Below are 15009 nucleotides of genomic sequence, written 5' to 3' on the forward strand. Positions count from 1 at the left end.
CCAATCAGCTAGCATAGGCAAAGGATCTTAGTAGTTTCTCTAGCTCCCTCCATGACTTATCTATTCAATCGGAACAATTTTTTTAGACTATGAGGTCCATGATGACACAAACCACCTAGAATTATTTTCTTTACCCAGTGCCTGGCATTTTGAAACCATTTAATAGGTATACACTGAATGAAAATAATAAATGGGATCCTGAAAATAATTTTATGATGACAGTAGCATGAATTCTATCTTTAAATTTAATTTTGAGCAATAAATTTTAAAGTGACAAAGATTTATTCTAAAATTTCCTTTACAGTGATATATTCATATGTAGGGTATGGTATTTATAAATATATGAGCTAAAACTAATGAAAACAGTTTTGGTAAAATCTAAACAGTCACCAAATGTAAGGTATGACCGGTTTATAATCTAAATGGAATGTACAGAGAAATAGAAAAGCTTTAATTCTTTGTTCTGGCTAGGACTATTGTTTGAGCAAAATCCAGCTATTTATAATCCTTAGAAAAGAAACTCTATTTTCACACAATTTACGTGTCAATCTTTTTCATAGGGTATCATAAAAGCATTTAAAAAAGTAGTTCTCTTATCTTCTGAGGTTTTGATTTTTTCTTCTTTTTTTTTTTTTTTGGTTTCCTGTTTTATATTTCTTCTTATGCTCCCACTAGTCATTGGGGACATTTCCTTGGAGCAAAGGTATTGAGAGGACAGAGGGATGTTTAGGCCTATTACCTCAGTTTGCCCAGGAGTCCAATAATGCAGGCTCATTCTCTGCCTAGGACAGCTGGCTGGGTGTGGTGTGGAGGGAAACCCTTTGTTCACAAGTTATGTGAACCTCTCCACTCTGGTTTGTCAGCTGCCTGGCAAATCTTTGACTTTGGACGCAAGTGTCATTAGATGAAAAAATATGGATGACTGAAAGTAAACACATCACTACTCCTAGAAAAGTAGTTCTCAATTTGTGTTCTGTGGATGGTGAGTCATGCTAGTATACTAAGAACAGAGGAAGACAGAAAACAAGAGGAAGAAGGGTAAAGGACACCCTCCCTGGTTACAAATTTGGGAACTACTTTGGGCATTTTTGTTGGCTTGAATGGCAGCTGATGAAAATGAAACGTCAACAAAATAAGAAGGTAGTATTGAGTTACTGGGAAAGTATTTTTTCTCATGGCTACATGAGAAACAGACTTTACTATTTATGTACATCTTAATTTTTAGACATTAAAATTATAGGAACATAGCCAAAATTAAAAATAACCTGTGTTTTGTACTTTCTTGATGTGTAACTATAGAACATTTCTTGACCTCCCTCTGCCTTTGCTCCAACTATTTAGTTACCATAGCGACCACCAAGTTTTACTATTTTTTTTCCTGATGCGAAAGGATAACAGCGAGGGAACACTGAAGGCTGAACATGCAAATGTTAAGTGTAGTTTTATTATAAGATGTAACTTGCCTGAGTTAATCCATTATGTTTTGTTACATAAACAATTAGTATTTTATTGTAATCGTTCTCCATTTTGAGCTTCTCCTAAGTCTACATCAGGTCACTGAATAGCTATGTACTTTTGTTTATACTCTTCCCTCAGCCTAGAAAGAGCTTGTTCATTCTCCAGGGCCCACTGGAGCACTATGATCTGAGGAATGCTCAGTCCTCAAAGCATACTCCTCTGTCCTAATCTATACCCATTTGTCTTCACATGTTTGCAATTTTTATAAGCTCAGGAGTTATTCAGGATCAGGTCCGATCCAAGACTGCTGCTATTAAAGCATTTCCCAAGCTTCTTTTTATTTTTTAAACCTGTTTAAATGTTGGTTTTGTAGAACAATTGTCACATAAGAAATCATTGGGGTATAAGCATGCATTATATTTATTTATAATGTTTATTATTATTTATGTATTCAGTTTTTTCTATTTTAGATATAATTCATAATATGCCTAATACATTAGGAGATTAGCATAACACTTATAATTTATATAAATAAATACACAAATGTTGGGATAAGCGATTACATTTTTAAATAATGATTGAACTGTCAAAAAAATTTAGGGTCCACTGCCTTGGACTATGACATTCTTTTTTAAAATTTATTTTTAAATTATAATTGACATACAGTATCATATTAGATTCATGTATACAACATAGTGATTAGATATTTATATATCTTGTGAATTGATCATCGTGATAAGTCTAGTAATCATCTGTCACCATACATAGTTATTACCATATTATTGGCTCTATTCCTTATGCTGTACATTATATTCCTGTGACTTATTCTATAACTGGCAGTTTGTACTTCTCAATCCCTTTCACATTTTTACTCCATCCCTCTATCCCTTTCCCATCTGCAAACCATCAGTTTATTTTCTGTATCTATGAGTTTGTTTCTGATTTGCTTTGCTTGTTATTTGTTTTTTTGGATTCCACATGTAGGTGAAACCATATGGTATTTGTCTTTCTCTGACTTATTTCACTTAGAGCCATACTCTCTAGGTCCATCCATGTTGTCACAAATGTCAAATTTTATTATTTTTTAGGGCTGAGTAATATTCCATTATATACATGTATATATACATACATATAATATATACATATATACCACATCTTCTTTATCGATTCACCTATCGATGGACACCTAGGTTGCTTACATATTTTGGCTATTGTAAGTAATGCTGCAATAAATGCAGGGTGCATATATCATTCTGAATTAGTGTATTCAATTTCTTTGGATTATTACCCAGAAGTAGGATTGCTGGGTCATATGGTAGTTCCATTTTTAGTTTTTTTTGTTTCCCATGGTGGCTGCACCAATTTACATATCTACCAACAGTGCACACAGGTCACCTTTTATCAGGTCCTTACTTGTTATTACCTATCTTTTTGATAATAGCCATTCTGACAAGTATGAAGTTATATCTCATTGCGGTTTTGATTTGCATTTTCCTGATGATTAGTGATGCTGAGCCTCTTTGTATGTGTTTGTTGCTATCTATATGTCTTCTTTGAAAAAATGTCTATTCAGCTCCTCCACCCATTTTTAAATGAGATTATTTTTTTGATGTTGAGTTGTATGAGTTCTTTTATATTTTGGCTATTAACCTTTTTTGGATATGTCATTTGCAAATATCTTCTCCCATTCAGTAGGTTGCTTTTCATTTTGTTGTTGGCTTCCTTCATGGTGCAAACGCTTTTTAGTTTGATATAGTCTCATTTGTTCATTTTAGCTTTTGTTGTCTTTGTTTTAAAAGACATATCAAAAAATACATTGTTAGGGCTGACATCAAAGATTTTACTGGCTATGTTTTCTTCTTGGAGTTTTATGATTTTATGTCTTAGATTTAAGTCTTTAATCCATTTTGAGTTTATTTTTGTATGTGGTGTAATAAAGTGGTCTAGTTTCATTTTTTCTTTTTCTTTTTTTTGCATCTATCTATCCAGTTTTCTCAACACTATTTATTGAAGAGACCATCTTTATTCCATTGTATATTCTTGCTTCCTTTGTTGTGGATTAACTAACCACATAAATGTGGGTTTATTTCTGGGCTCTCTATTCTCTTTCATGACCTTTGTGTCTGTTTATGTATCACTCGCTATATGCTGTTGTGATTACTACAGCTTTGTAGTATATTTTGAAATCGGGTAGTGTGATACCTGTATCTTGTTCTTTTTATTTAAGATTCCTTTGGCTATTTGGAGTGTTTGTAGTTCCATATAAATTTTAGGATAATTCAAGTTCTGTGAAAAATGCCATTGGTATTTTGGTAGGGATTGCATTGAATCTCTAGATTGCTTTGGGTAATATGCCATTTTGACAATATTAATTCTTCTAATCCTGCAGCAGTTTATCTTTATATTTTTTGTGCCCTCTTCAATTTCTTTTTTCAATGTTTTATAGTTTTCGGAGTACAGGTGTTTTTTACCTCTGTGATTAAATTTATTCCTAGATGTTTTATTCTTTTTGGTGTAATTGTAAATGGGATTATTTTCTTAATTTCTCTTTCTGGTAGTTTGTTATTGGTGTATAAATGCAACAGATTTCTGAATATAAATTTTATATTCTGCAACTTTACTAAATTCATTTATTAGTTGCAGTAGTTTTTGGATGTAATCTTTAGGGTTTTCTACATATAGTGTTATGTCATCTGCAAATAGTGACAATTTTATTTCTTTCTTTCCAGTTTGGGTACCTTTTATTTTATTTTTTTCTTGTCTGATTGCTATGGCTAGGACTGCCAATACTATATTGAATAAGAGTGCTAAGAGCGGGCATTCTTACTTGGTTTCCTATCCTAGAGAAAAAGTTTTTAGCATTTCACCATTATGTATTATGTTAGCTATAGGTTTGACATATATAGCCTTTATTATGTTATTCCCTCTATACCCCCTTGTTGAGAGTTTTTAATCATAAAAGATGTTGAATTTGTTAAATACTTTTCTGGCATCTATTGAGATGATCATGATTTTTATCTTCATTTTGTTTATGTGATGATCCACATTGATTTGCTGATATTAAAGCATCCTTGCATCCCTGGAATAAATCTTACTTGATTGTAGTGTATGATCTTTTTAATGTATTGCTGAATTCAGTTTACTAATATTTTGTTGAGGATTTTTATATTTGTGTTTATCAGGGATTTTGGCTTGTAATTTTCTTTTTCCTTTCTTTTCTTTTCTTTTCTTTCTTTCTTTCTTTTTTTTTTTAGTAGTGTCCTCGGCTTTGGTATCAGGGTAATACTGGCTTTGTAAAATAAGTTTGGAAGCTTTCCCTCCACCTCGATTTTTTTTGGAATAATTTGAGAAGGATAGGTATTAATTATTCTTTGAATGTTTGGTAGAATTCACCTCTGACCATCTTGTCCTGAACTTTTGTTTGTTGGGACTTTTTTGATTACTGATTTGACTTTGTTAGTAATTATCAGTCTATTCAGATTTTCTGTTTCTTCCTGATTCTGTCTTGGCAGATTATGTTTCTAGGAACTTATCCATTTCTTCTAGGTTGTCTAATTTGTTAGCGTATAATTGTTCATAGTATTCTCATGATTCTTTGTATTGCTGTGGTGTCAGTTGTTACTTCTCTTTCATGTCTGATTATATTAATTTGGGTCCTTTTCTTTTTTCTTGAAGAGTCTGCCTAAAAATTTATCAGTGTTGTTTATCATTTCAAAATCCAGCTCTTAGTTTCATTGAACTTTTCTATTGTTTTTTTTGGCGGGGGGGCGGTGGGGGGAGAGGGTGTATCTATTTCATTTCTTTCTTCTCTAATCAAGTATTATTCTCTTCCTTCTACTCACTTTAGGCTTTGTCGTTCTTTATCCGATTCCTTTAGGTATAAGGTTAGATAGTTTAATATTTTTCCTGTTTCTTGAGGTAAGCCTGTATCACTATGAATTCCCCCCTTAAAACTGCTTTTTGCTTTGTCTTATAGATTTTGGATCATTGTGTTTCCATTTTCATTTGTCTTGATATTTTTTATTTTTTCCTGATTTCTTCATTATCCAGTGATAGTTTAGTAGCATGTTATTTAGCCTCTATGTATTCATGCATTTTTCAGTTTTATTCTTGTAATTCATTTTTAGTTTTATACTGTTGTGATCAGAGAAAATGCTTATATGATTTCAGTCTTCTTAAATTAATTGAGACTTGTTTTGTGGACTAATGTGTGGTTTATTCTGGAAAATGTTCCACATACACTTGAAAAAAAATGTATATTCTGATGTTTTGGGGTAGAATGTTCTGTAAATATTTATTAAGTCTATCTCGTCTAATGTTATTTAAGGCCAGTGTTTCCTTGTGGGTTTTCTGTCTGGATGATTTGTCCATCAATGTAAGTGAGATGTTAAAGTCTCCTGTTATTATTGTATTATTGTTGATCTCTCCCTTTATGTCCATTAATATTTGCTTTATGTATTTAGATGTTCTTACATTGAGTGCATAGATGTTTACAAATTAAATTGATTCCTTGTTAGATTGATCCCTTTATATTATACCCTTCTTTGTTTTTTGTTAAAGTCTTTATTTTATAGTCTGTTTTGTCTGATGTAGGTAATACTATCTCAGCTTTCTTTTTATTTCCATTTGTATGAAATATCTCTTTTCATACCTTCACTTTCAAGCTGGTGTGTCTTTCTATCTGAAATAAGTATACAGGCAGCATATGCATGGGTCTGGTTTTTTTTTTTTTTTCTTTCTTTCTTTTTATCCATTCAGCCATCCTGTGTCTTTTGATTGGAGCATTTAGTTCATTTACATTAAGGTAATTATTGATAGGTATGTAGTTATCATTTTATTAATTGTTTTCTGATTGCCTTTTGCAGTTTTCAATTTCTTTTTCTTTTCCTGCTCTCTTATCTTGTACAATGATGACATTTTAGTGTGTGTGTGATTTGTTTGGATTCCTTTCTCTTTATTTTTTGTGTATGCATTACAGGTTTTTGGTTTGTGGTTACCATGAGAATGTTGATTGCTTAAGTTCAAATGGATTCTAAAAAGACTTCATTTTTTACTCACCCCATGTTTATGTTAATGACATCATATTTTATGTGTGTGTGTGTATGTGTGTGTCTGGTGTGTGTATCCTTTGGTTTATTATTGTGGTAACATATGAGATTACTACTATTGTTTTTTAATCTTCATATTAGCTTTATAATTTGTTGATTCACTACTTTTACTAAATGTCTGCCTTTATCAGTGAGAGTTTTTTCTTTCCTATATTTTCTTATTTTTAGTTTTTGCTTTTTCTTTTCCATTTAAAAAGTCCCTTTAACATTTTTTGTAGTGCTGGTTCAGTGGTGATGAAGTTCTTTAGCTTTTGCTTGTCTGGAAAACTATCTTTCCTTCAGTTCTGGATGATAATCTTGCTTGTTAGAGCATTCTTCATTGTAGTTTTTTTCCCTTTCATCACTTTGAATATATTGTGCCATTCCCTTCTGGCCTGAGAAGTTTCTGCAAAAAATCATCTGATAGTTTTATGGAAAATTCCTTGTATGTAACTAGCTGCTTTTCTCTTGCTTCTTTTAAGATTCTCTCTTTGTCTTTAACTTTTGGCATTTTAATTATAATGCATTTTGGTGTGGGCCTTTTTTGAGTTCATCTTGTTTGAGACCCTCTGTGCTTCCTGACTTGTATGTCTGCATTCTTCACCAGGTTAGGGAAAATTTCAGCCTATATTTCTTTAAATAGGTTTTCTGTTCCTTTCTCTATTCTCTTTCTCAGATCCCTATAATGCAAATGTTGGTATGCTTGATGTTATTTCAGAGTTCTCTTAAATTATCCTCATTTTTTTAAAAAAATTCTTTTTTCTCTTTGCTATTCTGATTGGATGATTTCTACCACTTTGTCTGCCAGATTGCTGATTCATTCTTCTGAATCATCTAATCTTCTGTTTATTCCATCGAGCATATTTTTCATTTCAGTTATTGTGTTCTTTTGTTTTGATTGGTTATTTTTTATTTTCTGTCTCTATGTTGAGTTAATCTATTCCTCTCTCAAGTTCACTGTATATCTTTATAACCACTGTTTTGAACTCTTTATCTGGTAGATTGCTTTCTGTTTAATTTAGTTCTTTTTCTGGGGTTTTGTTCTTTTCTTTAATTTGGAACATATTCCTCTGTATCCTCATTTTGACTGTCTCTCTGTGTTTGTGTGTATTAGGTAGATCTGCTATGTCTTCTGGTCTTGAAAGAGTGGCCTTACATAGAAGGTATCCTGTGTGACCCAGCAGCTCAATCCCCTCTGGTTACCAGAGCCAGGAGCTCCTTGGGTGTCCCGTGGGTGGGTTGTGTGTGCTCTCCTGCTGTAGTTGGGTCATGATTGCTGAGAGCGCAGTGGTGGTTCCTCAGGCTGACTGTTTATGAGGACCAACCACGACTACTGTGGGTGATCTGGTGTGCCAGGGAGCTGGACCCATGGAGCAGGAATCTCTTTGATGGGCCTCTGGTGCCAGACATGGCTGCCCATTTGGTGTGTTGATTGGGGAACTGCTTTGGTGGACCTCTAGCATAGGCTGAGACCAGTTGCCACCTGTGCTGGGCTTGGGGCCACTTGGGAGAGGTTACAAAGTGAAACAAGCTCCACCACTTGTGCTGGGCTTGGGAACTCTTGAGAAAGGCTGCAATGCAAGCCGAAGCCAGCCACCACCTGTTCTGAGCTTCGGCGTGCTTGGAAAAGACTGAAATACAAGGAGAGGCTGGGCTGGCTGTCGTCCGTGCTAGGCTTGGGAGCACTTGGAAAAGGCTGGGATGCAAGCAGAGGCCAGTTTCCACTTTACTGGGCACGAGGGTGTTTGGGAAAGACTGTGATGCAAGCTGAAGCTGACCACCACTTGCGCGAGGGCCTGGAGTTGCTTAATAAAGGTTTCAACATGGTCCAGTGGGTTGGGCAGGGCAAGAATCTCAGTGATAGCCAGGTTAATGGAGATTGACAGATTGGCTCCTGCCTGTACTGCACCAGCCTGGTGGAAAGAGAGCACAACAAAAGAAACAAAAGAACAGTGGTGCCTGCCAGTGCTTCCATCCCCAGAGAGTGTTCCCATCATTCCCTCCCCTTCTAGCCCTCACCCTAAAATTAGTCTATTTAATTCCTCCTGGGTATGACCCATGTGCTTCAGGAACTGCTGTCTATGCTGCTGAAGTTTGGAACAAGTGAGTTTGTGTACAAACCCTTTAAGAACAGTGTCTATGTCTCCCTTCGTCCTTCTTGGATGTAATCCCAGCTGGTCTACAAAATTAGGTATTATAGAGACTCCTCTTCTAGGCACAGATGCCCTGAGTCAGGGGGTCTGATTAGGGCTCAGACCGCTCGCTCCTCAGGGGGGTCCATTCAGCTCAGATATCCTTCATGTTTGTGAGTTACCACACAGTGACCCACAAACCTAATCAGACTGCATCCTTGTTCCCCCTACCTGTCTCCACATGGCTTCTTTATATCCTTAGCTATAGGAATTCTGTTCAGCTAGTCTTTGGGTGGTTTTCAGCAGTAGTTGTTCTAGATTCAGTTGTAATTTCGATGTGTTTGTGGAAGGAAGCAAGTTCAGAATTTACTCCACTGTGTTGATCTCACCTCCTCTTTCAGGATGACATTCTTGAGAGAACATGTTTTATTTACTTTTGTGTGTGTGTGATTCCTCGCACCTAGTATGGTTCTTATGCGATTGCTATTTAGTGTAGTGGAGCACAAAAAGTTTGTGGAATGAAATAAAACCCATAGTTCTCAAGTTCAGAAAGTCAGGAGTTTAATAGTAACAGATTAGTGTGGCATTTCCTCATCTTAGTCTCTACCTAAATTATTATTGCAGAGCTTCCTCTCTGTCTTTCTCAGGTTAATTTAAAAGGTGACCCCCAGTGGGTTTCTATCAGCCCTTCAAACACTGTTCTGCTCCTGCATTGGCTTGAGTATCTACTGATGCCTCTGCCATCTCTGCTGGTTCCAAAGGTGACCATGCAGAAGTTCCCCAAATCCTTCTCTGCCTCCTGCATGGCCAGTTCTCAAAGAAAGGCCTAGAGAATCTTTCCTGGTGCACCTCTTTGTTTCCATTTATGCCTTTATTATAGCTTCCCGTTAGCTTCAGCTTTGGCTGCATGTCTGTGGAGGCATCTTCAGGAGCACATTTCCTGCTATGCACAACATTCTCTCTCTTTTTGCAAAATGACATTGGCCTTTGATTATATTTATGACAAACTGCAGCTTTTTTCTTTCGGACAATTCCTTTCCAGGAGGTTTTATTGACCACGTGGCACACAGAGTCTGCCTCTTGCCTCTACTGCCTCCCCCATGCATTTCTGCCTGTCATTCAAGCTTGTCCGGATTGGACCCAAACTCAAATGGTTTCAGAAGTCAGGTGGGGAATAAACAGGTGAAACTGGCAGAGTGTTTGCATATTAAACCCATGAATAGGGGTAGTCATGACTAAATATTCTTTTTTTTTTCTTAAAGCACAAAACTCTTTTGATGTAGCTTATTTTGTTTTTCTCCCTATTTATAGAGAAGAATTTCTTTACTGAAAGAAAAACACAGTTCAAAGTACTAATAAATATATGGCAATTGACTCTTGGATCTCAGTATTCAATAGGTCATGGAGAGTGGTAAGGTTGAGGGATGAACTAGCAAGTAAATTGTCCATATAAATGGGTCAGCCATGACTCAACTCCAGCTAAATGGAGATGCATGGGAAGATGGATGCAGTAGTACCAGATCTTCTGATTTTTTCAATAAGATCTAAAAACTATAGATTATTTTGTGAAACCTAATTTTTAAAAGTCTGTAAACACACACACGCACACACACACACACCCCATATCTGCAAAGAGGTTTTGGCCTATAGGTCATCATTATGTAACCTACATGTCTATATTCTCCAACAGGAACCCAGCTGAAGGATGAATGAATAATTAAGCATGTATTCAGTTATGCCTAATTAATATCATTTTTTTCTAGTCAATTCAAGTATTTCTAGTTTAAATTATGGGAAGAACAGAGAGTTTCTAGTTGAAATAGGTAAATGTGTTGAGGCTTCTCTGCAAATTTCTGGACCTATCTTAGTCCTACCTTTCTCTAGAGTGCTGGTTCTCAATGTGTGGTCTGAGGACCAACAGCATTAGCATCAGCTAGGAAGTTGTTAGAAATGCAAACTCTTAGGCCCCACTGGAGACCTATAGAATCAGAAATCCTTGGGTGGGGCATAACAACCTATGTGCTCATCAGCCCTCCAAGTGATTATTATATATACTCTGAAGTTAGAGAACAATTGCCCTAGGCCTTCAGAGTTTTTCTATCTGGCAACGTACTCCTAGAGCCCTGGCAGGATGGTATAACTGTGGTCTTCCTGTTTCCCTACCCTCAATGCCAGGTTTAGGAGCCAAGATGTGTCTGCTAGGTAATCCCTGGATTCAGTTTGGCTCTCCAAAAAAGGAATGCTGGACTAAGACACAAAAGAAAATGTTGGCACTTAGTAGTGGGGGAAGGGGAACTTGGGAATTAAGCAAGTTGAGAGCAAAGAGGAAAAAAGAAATATGTTCCCAGATTTCTTTTTTTCTTTTCTTTTCTTTTCTTTTCTTTTCTTTTCTTTTCTTTTCTTTTCTTTTCTTTTCTTTTCTTTTCTTTTCTTTTCTCTTTTTTTTTTTTCTTTTCTCTCCTTCCTTCCTTCCTTCCTTCCTTCCTTCCTTCCTTCCTTCCTTCCTTCCTTCCTTCCTTTTTCTTTCTTTCTTTTTCTTTTCTTTATTTTCTTTTTAAGAGACAAACAGTTTATTTGGTAACAAGTTTTTAATTCCTTTTTTCTTTCCTGGTGACTGAACTGCGAGAGTCAAATGAATAACGACGTACGAGAATTCCCTTGCAGTCTTTGATCTTTTGCAGAAATGCAAAGATGCCTGAGTTATGTGACTTGCAATTATTATTTTCTAGACAGAAGTGCCAAGCTGTTGTGCTTTCCAATGTACCAGCAGTTGCTGCATTTTCCTTCTTGTCTTCAGAGTTTCGTGGCAGGAAACAGAAGTACTTCCTTGATGTTATTGGAGTCTGTGAGAAACTTGGTGACTTTGTCGACGCTCATGCCTCAGCCAGCTGTGGGGGCAGCCGTATTCCAGAGCAATGCAGAAGTTTTCATCTATGAATGAACATGGCCTAATCAATGCCAGGGGCCTTGGCTTGTTCTTCAAAAAGCTGCTGCCATTTGCAGGGGATCATTTAGCTCAGTGTAGGCATTGAATATTTTTTTCTTCATGGCAAACAGCTCAAAGCACTCAGTTATTAAACTCTTTTCAGAGCAGTGCCATTTAGCCAAAGGGCTCATTATCTGCAGATGATCACACATAAATGTAGGATCAATGTATGTCACTTTCAGGAATTCCCCAATAGGTTTATCTAGGAGCCTGGCTGTGGTCTTAGGTGGAGGGCATTCAATAGCTTTTGCCACAGATATCATCGAGGATTTTGTAAGTTTCTTCTGTTTCGAAGAGGTTACTGGCAGCTTCATCCCCAGGGCTATCTCAAGGTCTTCTACATGCCGATTCTCTGGAAGGGTGGGGTGAAGTCGATTCCAAAGATTTAGCCCTTCGAGCCATCTGGATGGTAGGTGACCTTATAACTGCCTGTAATGTACTTCACCATCCTTGAAATTATCTCTGTCATTTCCATGAGATCACGATTGTCCACAAAGGCCATGTAGAACTCACAGGTGGTAAACGCAAGATTGTGAGTCAAGTCAACTTTTTTCATTCTATAACTGGCGTCCAATATTGTAAATTGGATGCCGATCAATGCAACCAACCACCAGCATCTCAGAGTAGAATTCTGGAGCAATTCTCATACATAAATTCATATCCAGCTCATTGTGGTAGATGATAAAAGGCTTGGCCACAACTCCCTCTGGGACGATGTTCACCATGGGAGTTTCAATCTCTAGGAATTCCAACTCATCTAAGAAACTTCTTACATATGTGATGATCTTAGAGCAGATGATAAATTTCTGCCTCACAAAGTCACTCAGGATCAAGACCAAGTACCTCTGACGATATCACGTTTTCTTGTCCTTGAGGCCAAAGTGAAGGTGAGGTAACATGTGCAAGGAAGGAGACAGCAGAATGATCTCATAGGGAATGATGCTCAGCTCACCCTTCTTGGTTTCCCCAGGATTTCCCTGAACCCCAGTTGTGTTTCCCCAATGCGGTTCATTATTTTTTAATATATTTTTAATTATTTTTAATTGAGGTATAATTGACATGTATCATATTAGTTTTGATATTCGCATACATTGTGAAATGATCAGCACATTAAGTCTAGTTAACATCTGTCACCATACATAGTTACAGAATTTTTTGTTCCAGTGATGAGAACTTTTTTTAACATCCCATATGTACTATTTTATTTTATTTTTAAAACATTTTATTTATTTATTTTTTCTTTATTTTCCCTCTCCCCCCTCTCCTACAGTTCATTATTGATATGAATAAGTTCTTCCAATTTATAATTCCTGGAATTACAACTCTACCTCCTTTCCTCGAATGTCATAGATGAGCTTTCCCCCAGAAGCTCTTTTGGCATGGATCTTACCTGCCATCTTTAAGGTGATATCACTCAGATTGTCCCCAGGCTTCAGGTGACTATATTCCTGGATGAAGTGAGTGAGCGAGACATCTACATGGAACTTGTATGGGTGCGGGTCTTCCTCATTGACCTTTAGTTGGTGGGCTGCTTGGCCGTGGTCCTTGTAGTATTAGTTTGGGTCCAGGCTCTCCTCCTTGGCACCCATGTCATGGTCAATGGTGTAGTTGGTGACAGCAGCACTGGCTTGGCTTAGTTGTTTCTCACTGAGCTCCTTCTGCTTGGCCTCCTTCTCTGCTACCTTCTCTGCTTTTAAGCTTCTCTTGAGCTTACTTATTTTATTAGAAAGTGGCTTGTCTTTGTGAAGTGCTGTGAAAGAAACAAATCAATATAGTCGTAGCTCCATTTAACCTCACTGTGCCCAGGAGGTTTGGAGCAGGGACTCCTAATAAGTCTTATGACAACTCATGTCAACATGCAGAACATCCTGGAACTTATGATTAATACCACTTTTTGCTCAGTTTCAGCTGGCTGCCGTCTACATTCACCTCAGCCCTCTGCACCACAGCCACCTGTCCTGAGGGCCCAATCAGAAAGGCCCACATTCCTTCTTGTCCTCCATCTGCCATGGTTTATTTTACATGGGAGAATAGCCTAGCAGTGCGATTTATTTATTTGTTTATTTGTTTGTTTGTTTGATAGGTGGGATTTATTTATTTATTTAAATGCTAGTTTATTTTTTTTCATACTATATATACATAATTTTTTCTAACTTTTTTTTTTTTTAATTTTCCCCCTCCTACTTCTGTTTTAATTGCAAAGATTCACTAGAGTTAAAAAAGAATTTTGGAGTTAGGGTAGTGATGCTGCTATATGATTTCAATTTAGCCAGGTTGATTTCTTAACACCATTCTGAGATTTTAGAAGAACGAAAGTTCAGGAGATGGGTGAGGGGTCATGTTTGGGCTTGGGGTACACTTCAGGCAAGTCTGGGCTGGGAAACCCTCTTGAGAGATCAGTGGGGCTTCCTATTTATAATTTCAGTGAAAGACATAGGTGAGGAACACATATGGGAAAACAAGAAAGGTGCCTAAAAGAGAGAGGTAAGGAGGACCAGAGAAAGACAATGGGTAATTTGGGGCAGAGTACCCTTTTATCGTTCCTTCTTTTCAAAAGCTCCTTATCATCCTCCTCTTAGGGGTGTTTCGCAATAATGTCATTGTTGGAAAGTCCCTGAGCTTTGATTGCTTCCAGGCCACAGATACGAGTCTTATTTCTTGCTTTTCTTTTTCAGAGCTAGAGCAGGAGCAATAGCAATGCAATTTAAAGGAAAACTGCTTTATATCTATTGTCTGAAAGTCCTGTAGTAGTTTTATAAAGCCATGGCCACAGCTCTTTCTAGGGAAGTGTCCTGTCTCTACTGCTGTCTTAGAACTCTATCATAATTCTCAAAGGTGCTACAGATTTTTTGAAGTGTGGCTACACCTTCCATTTCACCCCAAGTTTGGGTGGTCTGCTTTGAAGCTCTCTGCCTTGGCGACGCTTATACTAGCATGCTAGCTGTCTCTCTTAGCTACTTTTCACCCCTGATGGGCACTTGGCCACTTCTGTATCTCCTTCATATACTTAGTGGGCATCAGTCTCCCTTACCCTTTTGTACAAACACATGCTGCTAAATCTCTATCGTCTGTCAGCATATCCCATTGCATGACTAATGCCAGTGGGAATTCTCTTGAATTTTAGCACATCAGGTTTGTCCACCTTAGATTCCTCAAACTTTATAAAGGAACTGTTTATATTTGTATCCTCCCTCAACTTATCTGGAAGAGAAAAAGAGGATAGGTGGGCAGATGGCATAGCTACTATGTTATCTTTTTTTCTTGTTTTTCTCCTCTCTTATTTTCAGCCATTTTTCTAATTAATATAAACTGGGGGAGGAGTGGGGAGTGGCAGAAACCATTTCTA

The 15009-nt window shown here is 36.9% G+C and overlaps 1 protein-coding gene and 1 pseudogene across 2 annotated transcripts in view; one reads left to right on the forward strand and one right to left on the reverse strand.

Annotated features, from left to right (window-relative positions):
* FILIP1 (filamin A interacting protein 1) overlaps positions 1-15009 on the forward strand; it is a 179922-nt gene that overhangs the window by 57568 nt on the left and 107345 nt on the right. The window lies entirely within an intron of this gene.
* LOC120594946 (lysine--tRNA ligase-like) lies at positions 11252-13762 on the reverse strand (annotated as a pseudogene).

Source organism: Pteropus medius, unplaced genomic scaffold, assembly GCF_902729225.1.
Source record: "Pteropus medius unplaced genomic scaffold, Ma_sr-lr_union100, whole genome shotgun sequence".
Taxonomy (NCBI): Eukaryota; Metazoa; Chordata; class Mammalia; order Chiroptera; family Pteropodidae; genus Pteropus; species Pteropus medius.